This window comes from Palaemon carinicauda, chromosome 29 (genome assembly GCF_036898095.1).
Source record: "Palaemon carinicauda isolate YSFRI2023 chromosome 29, ASM3689809v2, whole genome shotgun sequence".
Classification (NCBI taxonomy): Eukaryota; Metazoa; Arthropoda; class Malacostraca; order Decapoda; family Palaemonidae; genus Palaemon; species Palaemon carinicauda.
In genome coordinates this window covers 88,683,080-88,693,079 of record NC_090753.1, presented here as the reverse complement: position 1 = coordinate 88,693,079, position 10,000 = coordinate 88,683,080, and the positions used below count along the sequence as shown (strand labels likewise).

The window sequence follows — 10,000 nt, the reverse complement described above, 5'->3', positions numbered from 1 at the left end:
GATGTAATAACTTTTTCAGCAAGGAGTTGGACAGTAAAAAGTTATTTATACTCTTTAGTTGATATGTTATTCTGATACAAAGATTGGTCACTAGAAATCCGTGAGCTTAACCTGTCGTACGTTCCTCTTAAACAGATGGTTAGAACTTTGTGCAGTGAGAACAGTAATGTGATTTTTAACAGGTTTTCTCTTGATTCCTTGATCTTCCCTAGCTTTAGTAAGAGAGCTAAGTTTCCAGTGTTCAGTTCTAATGGGTTATCCCCAATAGATGTAGTTCTGTACTGGATGCGGTATTTCCTAGGACTGGCATACGTTGAGATATAGCTTCTACCTGGGCAGTCGTTTTTCCAGCTATGTTTCCATCGATTTTGTCCTTGTAATTCTCAAAGAAATTTGTGTGCTTAACCTGTCCCATGTTCTTATTAACCTTCTCACTTTTTACAGATGTTAATATGTACCATTTAATTCTCCAAGTCATTTTCATCATTGCAATCTGTACAGGCTTGTTGTTTCCAGTTGATTTAACATTTATTACAAATCTTACCAGTTTTGTTAGTTTCTGAAAGGCTGGCGTCTTGAGCAGTTGTTGGTCACATACTGGTTTTGGGGTTCCTATTTTCTGATCTTAGACATTTGTGACTAGCCTTTCTGGAGCTTCCCATGTTGCTATGTGACTTGATTTGTGCTTAAAACATGCATTTGTCCAGATCATATTATTGTTTTACATTAATTCTAGAATATCCATACCATTAGTATTTTTGGGCTCAAGCCATGACGTCCTGATGGAAGGTTCCTTCAGTAGCTTCCTTGGGTATATTTAACTACAGGGATATTCCCAGAGAATTAAACTAAAGGTTATCACAGAATTCTGACTTCTGGTGCGAGTACCCTAAAGGTTTCCCTCTAGGATATCGTATATCAACAGGGGACGTATGTATTAACACGCCACATAGCTATCTGCACCCCATATAGAGTTAACACTTCGATATGGAAAGGTGGAGAATAACTGGGGAGCCGTTCCACAGTTACACTCGTCCGTGGCTGCTTTTGGTACTCGAAACGTAAACAAACGGGCGCCATTGCTAAATGACGTCACGTCCGTCCTCATCCTTCAGCCTGTAGCCCCTTGCTTTGGTCGGATTTCCCTTTGTGCGATTTTCATCGACTTACATCGCCGTTATGTCGTTACCTTCAGCCTCGCCTTCTTCAGGAAAGTTGAGTACCAGGTCCCAGTATTGTTTAAATAAGATCTAGCCGTAAAGTAACTTCTACTTTTCGTAAAATATTGTGTTTTGTGGCGGAGCTGTGCCGATCCCGGACGCGCCATTTTATGGCGTCGCTGTTCATATCGCATGCCTTATTTAGTTAGCCAGAACAGCCTTATCCGGTCTCTTAACTAATTAATATTATTAGTTATTTAGTCTTCATAGCTAGGAATTACTTATATCGTGTTTTAGCGCTCATCTGACTCGGTCGTCGTTCGACCCCATACTAGATCGCTAGCTTAGACCCTAGGCTGGATACCCTAGTGCTTGTGTTCATGCATGATATATCCCAGTGTTCCTAGGGTAAGTTATGAAGTTTGTGGCATTATTAAACATACTGTTAACTGTGATGTAAGTGTTTTCGCCTTCGGGGACCATATAGGGGACCGGGTTGATTGCGTATCTTTCCACCCTAACCTAAATGTAGGAACCCCTATATGCTCCCTAATCCCCTGCCTGCGGGCATTCCCTCTGTGTGGCCATGCTTTCCCTACTATATAGGGGAATCTTGTCTACAAACAGAGTATTTATCGTTTCTCTGTCTACCCTAAGGGAATGATCCCCCCTTAGGGTTGTGACCGAGAAATAAGGAACGGCTCTGCCCTTCCTCAGTTGCACCTGGTTGGGTTACTCCTCCCGGCCTGCAACTTGCGATGTGTCTTTCAGCTTACCTAGCCTAGGAGTTAACCCTCCTTCTCTAGGTTAAGCTCTGGGGGTTGATTCTGTCCTTTTATAGTTTGAGACGGTACTCCTGTACCACTCTTATTCTGGTTACCTAACCTAGGTTAGGGAGCGTTCTCCCTCTCCTTGGTGGCCGTTCTTGTACATAGCCTCCCCTATGAAAGACCCCTCATCTTCTCCCTCCCCACCTATCCCTTTGGTGTAGGCTTGCCTATACACATCTGTCCTTAGTCCTACAACTCCTCCCTTGGGTGGAGTGGTAGGGCTAACTTGTTCTCCCGCTGAGCTGGCTGCTCTGATACACATACCCTTCATAGCGTTCTATGGGGGTAGTCGCCGGCAGCGGTCCGGACGGCGGGGGTTTCCCCCTCTTGAGTGCCCTCTAACCCTCCCTTGGGTTACCCCAGACACCTGGCCGACTGCCGGCCCCCTGCCGCCGGATGCTAGAAGTATCTACTCCTATCATGAGTGCTCTCTCTCCGGAGAGATGCCGGAGGGGTATGTGGTCTTACCCCTTCCCATCCCTCCTTACCTTTCTCTCCATCTATCCTGGTGCCGGTCCCTTGCCGCCTCCACCGCCGGCGATACCGCCTTACCTCTGGTGACATTCTTTCATAAGATGCCCTCCCCCCTCTAAGACGTCAGCCTTCCGTGTGCCGGAGGCTGCCGCTTTCCGTCAGCATACAACCGACGTCCCTCCCACCATTTTACCTAGTAACAGCTGGCTGACCCTCCATGCCGGCCACCTGCGTGCCGGCATTGATTGCCGGTGGTCTAGGTATACAACCATATGCTTATCTATCTTATGAATTGATCCAAGCTCACCAGGCCGTCAGCCGTCGGCTGCCGGAGCTGCCGCCTCCTGCCGGCGACCTGCCGCTGTGCCGGCGGTCGCCACGATGGTATTACATTTTAGATACTCAATGTGTCTGTCTTGATGCCTTCCACCCTGCAGGACCGGCCTCCGGCGTGCCGTCGGTCTGCCGGCACCCCCTGGAGACGTTAAGGGACATGCACCCCTTCTCATACCTGCCGACAATATGCCGACAGCCAACATACTGCAGCCAGATGGCTTAGCCACTTCCACATATAGGTATTGTCTTACCTTTGAAATTGTGGCTGTGCTGTCTGATTGCACATTACAATATTCCAGCATACTCTGTGTGTCTTCGCGCAGCCGACTGCCGGAACCTATATCTAATAAAGGGTGTTCTCTACTCCCCTTCTACCCAGGGATCTGAGTGGTCTCAGTCCCTGCTACACCTCGCAGGCAATTTCTGCTAGAGGCTTAGCTTCTACCCACCACGGCTTATCCATATGGATTTCCGTTTTGTGGCCTTCGGCTACAAAAGAAATTGCCTACTGATAAGGTTACGGTAACCGACTGGGCGGGATTCACAAGTATGTGTCTATCTACTTCCTTTCCCGCTCTCTACTCTCAGGCATTATAATACCTTATGAATCATTTTAATGCTTAAAAACTTAGATTAAGTTATCTTAATTTTAGAGTAATGTAAGTCATTCTTATACCTTCCATGTACTCATGATCTCTTTCTTTTACAGGAGGAGTATATGAAGTGCGAAAGCAATTTTTGTGGAGTGAAGCGCCCGGACTTCTACGGGCACAAGCCGTGCCGGACCCATGCCCCCTGCGCCGCCAAGAGAGGCAACCTGAAATACTGGGACCCGCAGCACTGTACAGTCTGCAAGAGTCGTTTCGTCGAGGCGTTCGACGATCCTCCTTCAGCGGAGGCAAGGGACAACGCTCGAGAGAAGCTACGCAAGTGGGTGCGTGGCTTCCAGAAGAACGCCACCGGACCGTATCTCGCCAGCAAAGATTTGAGGGCCTTGCTGTTTCCAAAGGCATCTAAAGACTCTGTGATCCCCAGTGATCAGATCCCCACCGTCCAGCTCGTGGTGGAACCTGATATCGTCATGGCCCAGTCCATGCATGAGTGCCTCTTGGATTCCAATAACGTGGAACGTATGTCGGAAGTGTCGGAAGAGACGGAGAAGAACCTCATGGGCAAGGAGCTCGACTATGAGGAAGATCAGGTGGAATATCCTGATTCGGAGTCCGAGGTCGATCCCACTCCTACTCCCGCAGCAACTCCTGCACCGTCCGAGGAACCTGTTCCTTCGACTTCCGCCACCCCGGACCCTCTTCCATCAGGCACTCAGGAGGTCTTCAAGATGCTTGAAGCCCTCATGGAAAGAAAACTTCGTGAGACCCATGAGCAATTCCGGTCTACCCTAGTGAGTTTTAAACAACCGAAACGGATTTCGGTAAAGGACCTCCCCTCTTGCTCGGATACTAACCCATGGAGATATGCCGAGCATATGCCGATCACAACTGGTAAGATCTTCATCAGTGAGAAGGTTGGCTCTATCTTGTTGGAAGAAGTGGAATTCTTCCCGAACTTCCGAGGCTTATCCGGACTGTTACGTCCGGCTCAGGTCCGAACCAGCCTCAAAGGAAGAGACCGAACCGAAGGAAGTAATCGTGTTCGATCTCGCGAAGGCCCAGGCTATGCTAGCCAGTGCGGTGAAGAGTAGGGATTTCACCAACTCCAAGATGCCGGCGCTCAGTAAGAAGCACCCAACCTTCGTTGCGCCGAATGCTGCAACCTTCCCCTTTATAGAAAAGGCCTTCACAGTGGTCTTGAAAGCAGTGGAGGAAGGGAAACCTTGTCCTGCACTGGAGGAGTGCAGACCCTTCTCCCTTACCGTTCCTCCCGATGATAGGCACTGGAAAGACGTCCAGTCAACCTTCACGGTGGGGAAGTTAGAGCCTGACGTAGCCGGTCGTCAGTTCAATGAGGACCTCCCAAGGCTAAATGATCACCTCCTTTGTAGGGAACAGGATACGAAGGAGAGGCTTGCCGCATCACTGTCCCTCCAGGTACAGCTTGAACTCATGGCCGGGGACACTAGAGTCCCGGACTTTTACATGGTCCTAGCCAAAACACACTTGGCAACGGTGATTAAGGACCTGTACAGCTTCACTAAGGCTCGCAGAGCCTGTCGTCAATTCGTGTTTGCCAGCGCGACAGTAAAACACGAACCCCGGAGAGAGATTTCCTCCAATATCTGGGGTAAATATCTCTTTCCCTCCTCCCTGGTGAAAGAGATTGCAGACAAGGCCGCCACGGAGAACAGGAACCTTCTCCACAAGTGGGGCATGTCGAGAAAAAGGAAATCCTCTCAGGACGATGGCCCTCAACCTAAGAGGAAGCCTCAGAAACCGAAACCCCAGCAACATCAACAGAGACGGCAGTTTCCGGGTTACGCTACTCCCCAAGTGGCAGCACAGCCACAGCAGACCTTTCAGTTGGTCCCCCAGCCGGTGGTGTCGCAGTCACCGGTCTTTACCCCTGCATTTGAGCAACATGCTACTACCTTTCGTCCCAGAGGTAGGGGCTCAAGCAGAGGTTCCGGCAGAGATTTGTCTCGCCGCCCCTCCAGAGGCAGAGGAGGAAGGGGAGCTAGCGGCCGAGGTGGCAAACCCTCGGGACACCAGAAGCAATGAAGTGCTTCCGGTGGGAGGAAGACTCCGCCAATTCCAGGATCGTTGGACCTTCGATCCCTGGGCACACAGCATCGTCAAGAAGGGAATAGGATGGAGCTGGATGCAACCACCCCCAACCTTCCAGCAATTCTTCCAACAGTCAACCCCCCTCCTGGAAGAATACGTCCTAGAACTCTTGAACAAGAAGGTGATCAGGAGGGTAAAGTCAACCAGGTTCCCAGGGAGACTATTTTGCGTTCCCAAAAAGGACTCCGACAAACTCAGAGTCATTCTAGACTTATCCCCTCTCAACAAGTTCATTGCAAACAACAAGTTCAAGATGCTGACTCTCCAACAAATAAGGACCCTTCTGCCTCAAGGGGCCTACATGGTCTCCATAGACCTGGCGGATGCCTACTGGCACGTTCCAATGAATCATCACGCTTCCTCCTACCTAGGATTTCGACTCCAAAGAAAAAGTTACGCCTTCAGGGCCATGCCCTTCGGGCTCAACGTGGCTCCACGGATCTTCACCAAGCTGGCAGACGCCATCGTCCAACAGCTCCGCCTTCGCGGCGTCCAAGTGATGGCTTACCTAGACGACTGGCTGGTCTGGGCGACATCGCCCGAAAATTGTGTAAGAGCCTGCAACAAAGTCAACTAGTTCCTAGAACATCTGGGATTCAAGATAAACACTGAGAAATCTCACCTCTCTCCAGATCAGAAGTTCCAATGGTTGGGAATCCATTGGGATCTTCAGTCACACCGCCTTTCCATCCCCCAGAAGAAAAGGAAGGAAATAGCAGGGTCTGTCAGAAGACTTCTGAAATCCAAACGGATCTCAAGACGACAGCAGGAACAAGTTCTAGGCTCGCTACAGTTCGCCTCTGTGACAAACCCAGTGCTTCGCGCACAGCTAAAGGATGCCGCGGGAGTCTGGAGACGTTCCGCATCCATCGCTCGAAAAGACCTCAAGAGACGGCTTCCAAACAGACTTCGCTTACTATTAAAGCCGCGGTCAGAAGCAAAGGCCCTGAAAAGGTCCATTCCTCTTCAACACCCGCCTCCATCGATCAACATCCACACGGACGCTTCACTGGAGGGTTGGGGAGGTCACTCCCACCGACGACAGGTTCAGGGAACATGGTCTCCCCTATTCAAGACGTTTCACATCAACATCTTGGAGGCCATGGCGGTTCTTCTCACCCTCAAGAAACTCTCCCCGCCTCCCTCGATCCATATCCGTCTGACTCTGGACAACTCGGTGGTAGTCAGATGTCTCAATCGTCAGGGCTCGAGATCGCCCCAGATAAATCAAGTACTTCTTCCGATCTATTGTCTGGCAGAAAAGAAGAAATGGCACCTGTCTGCAGTTCACCTACAAGGATTCTGCAACGTGACGGCGGACGCTCTATCACGGACAAGCCCAATAGAGTCGGAATGGTCTCTAGACGCAAGATCATTCTCCTTCATCTCTCACCAAGTCCCAGAACTTCAGATCGATCTCTTCGCAACGAGCGACAACAATCAACTTCCTCGATATGTGGCCCCGTACGAGGACCCCAAGGCAGAAGCAGTGGATGCCATGTCACTGGATTGGAACAGATGGTCCAGGATATACCTGTTCCCTCCCCCCAACCTTCTGCTGAAAGTCCTCTCCAAACTGAGAACCTTCAAAGGGACAGCGGCCCTAGTGGCTCCCAAGTGGCCCCGGAGCAATTGGTACCCTTTGGTCCTGGAGCTGCAGCCCACGCTGATCCCCCTCCCGGGCCCAGTTCTCTCTCAACAAGTACAGAAGTCGACTGTCTTCGCTTCATCACTAAAAGTCAGGGACCTTCATCTCATGATTTTCTCTCCTTGGCCGCAAAGAAAAGGTTTGGAATCTCGAAGAAAAGTCTAGACTTCCTCGAGGAATACAAGACCGAATCCACACGACGGCAATATGAATCTTCCTGGAGAAAGTGGGTCTCGTTCGTCAAAGCAAAAAATCCTACGGAAATCACCATTGATTTTTGCATGTCCTTCTTCATTCACCTTCATGGACAAGGCTTAGCAGCCAACAAGATTTCCACCTGCAATCAGCTTTGACTAGACCACTACTGTACGCTTTCCAGATTGATCTGTCCAGTGATATCTTCAATAAACTACCAAAGGCATGTGCTAGACTACGCCCAGCATCTCCGCCACAACCTATCTCCTGGTCCCTGGACAAGGTGCTCCATTTTGCCTCTAACCTGGACAACGATTCGTGCCCTCTAAAAGACCTGACTCAAAAAGTTATCTTCTTTTTTGCTCTTGCCTCGGGAGCCCGAGTCAGCGAAATAGTGGCATTGTCAAGAGACGAGGGTCATATCCTGTTCACAGATACAGGAGAACTTACCCTCTTCCCTGATCCGACGTTTCTCGCAAAGAATGACCTACCCACCAAGAGATGGGGCCCTTGGAGAATATGCCCCCTGAAGGAAGATGTCTCTCTATGCCCAGTGGAGAGTCTTAAGGTCTATCTTCGAAGAACTTCAGACTTCGGTGGAGGTCAACTCTTCAAAGGAGAAACATCGGGTAGTGACCTGTCACTGAAACAACTAAGAACGAAAATCACCTACTTCATTCGCAGAGCGGATCCTGACAGTACACCCGCAGGTCATGATCCTAGAAAAGTCGCGTCTTCTCTGAATTTCTTCCAGAGCATGGATTTCGAAAGCCTCAAGAGCTTCACAGGGTTGAAATCATCGCGCGTTTTCTTCAAGCACTACGCGAAGCAAGTGCATGAAGTTAAACATTTCGTGGTAGCCGCAGGTAGTGTTATGAAACCTGCCGTTTAACTCTGCATAGAACAGCGAGTTACTTGGGACTTTAACTCTACGGGTGCCTGTGTTGACCCTCGTGTGATACATAGTGATTTCATGGACACTTAGTGTTTCTAATAGACTGTTCTTATCAAGGTGAAATGTCATAGACTTCACATGAGTGCCACATGCTCTAGGGCATGATGTGTTTTTTCTTGAAAAAGACAGACGTTCCTCTGGAACTTGTGTTTCTAAAAGTGAAATTTCTTTCAGATTCAAGATTGAAGTCTTTTATTTTCTATGTACATTATTCTTTATTATTGTAAATTATCTTTACACTTATTATTGCAATTGTTATCACTATAATCTGCAATCTATGAAATAAAATGTCTATTTTATTACATGTGCGTCTCTCTCCGCTCCTATTATTATTATGAAATACATGATTGTCATAGTTTCATTTAACCCCTTCCTTTTGGAATGAGAAGAATAATATAAATTTACTTGTATTATATACTCACTCATGCTGTGTAATATTCCTACTTGAATACTTACCTTCGTCCTGCCTTCGAGACCAGATTGATCTCTCCTCCAAAGGAGCGTAGTGATTAATTATCACTTACCTATGCTTGAGAATATTCCTACCCGAATATTAACCTTCTGTCTTGTCTCCGAGTCCTGCACGAACTCTCTGCAGGGTGAGTAGTCCTTCAATGATCACTTCGGGATTTTGGTATGATCCGCCGGGACTTCTCTGCCAGGGGGGCAGGAAGCTGGATCCCCGCGGAAACTCTAACGAGGACACATTACATACCTCTATTCGAAGCCCTTGGCACTTGCATAAAAGGTGAAATTTTCCACGATACATTAATTCTCTGGTACACTTCCATCAGGACATCATGGCTTGAGCCCAAAAAACGGATTTTGAGCGAAGCGAAAAATCTATTTTTGGGTGAGATAGCCATGACGTCCTGATGTACCCTCCCGTCTATTCTAGTCCAGCCTTTCAGGCCCCGCCCTGTCCTGCTGTATCATGGAGATTAGCAAGGAGCTGGCCTCAGGATGAGGACGGACGTGACGTCATTTAGCAATGGCACCCGTTTATTTACGTTTCGAGTACCAAAAGCAGCCACGGACGAGTGTAACTGTGGAACGGCTCCCCAGTTATTCTCCACCTTTCCATATCGAAGTGTTAACTCTATATGGGGTGCAGATAGCTATGTGGCGTGTTAATACCTACGTCCCCTGTTGATATACGATATCCTAGAGGGAAACCTTTAGGGTACTCGCACCAGAGGTTAGAATTCTGTGATAACCTTTAGTTTAATTCTCTGGGAATATCAATGTAGTTAAATATACCCAAGGAAGCTACTGAAGGAACCTTCCATCAGGACGTCATGGCTATCTCACCCAAAAATAGATTTTTCGCTTCGCTCAAAATCCGTTTTATGTGCCGTTTTGCAAAATGTTCTATAGGCTAGGGTTAATCCCTTCATCCAGAGCCAGTATCAGCATCGAAATCACTTAAAACTACACAAGTATCTCTATTTAGGATCTCCTGTATGGCATCATTAAGTTGTTGTTAATTTTGTCTCTTAGATCAGAATATTTCTCACTTTGTGACAGTGCTGGGGTATCTAATGGTATGGCAAATAATTTCATATTCCTAATTGTATTTCTGCTTGGCAGATTCTATCACTTATTTCTTTGAATGAATGGTTAATGTCTTGTCCCACAATTATACATACATCATCAATACA

General features: G+C 48.1%; 1 protein-coding gene across 1 annotated transcript in view; it reads left to right on the top strand.

The window, feature by feature from the left end:
- The window catches only part of LOC137622862 (uncharacterized), a 15,878-nt gene that overhangs the window by 4,543 nt on the left and 1,335 nt on the right, over window positions 1-10,000 (top strand). The window lies entirely within an intron of this gene.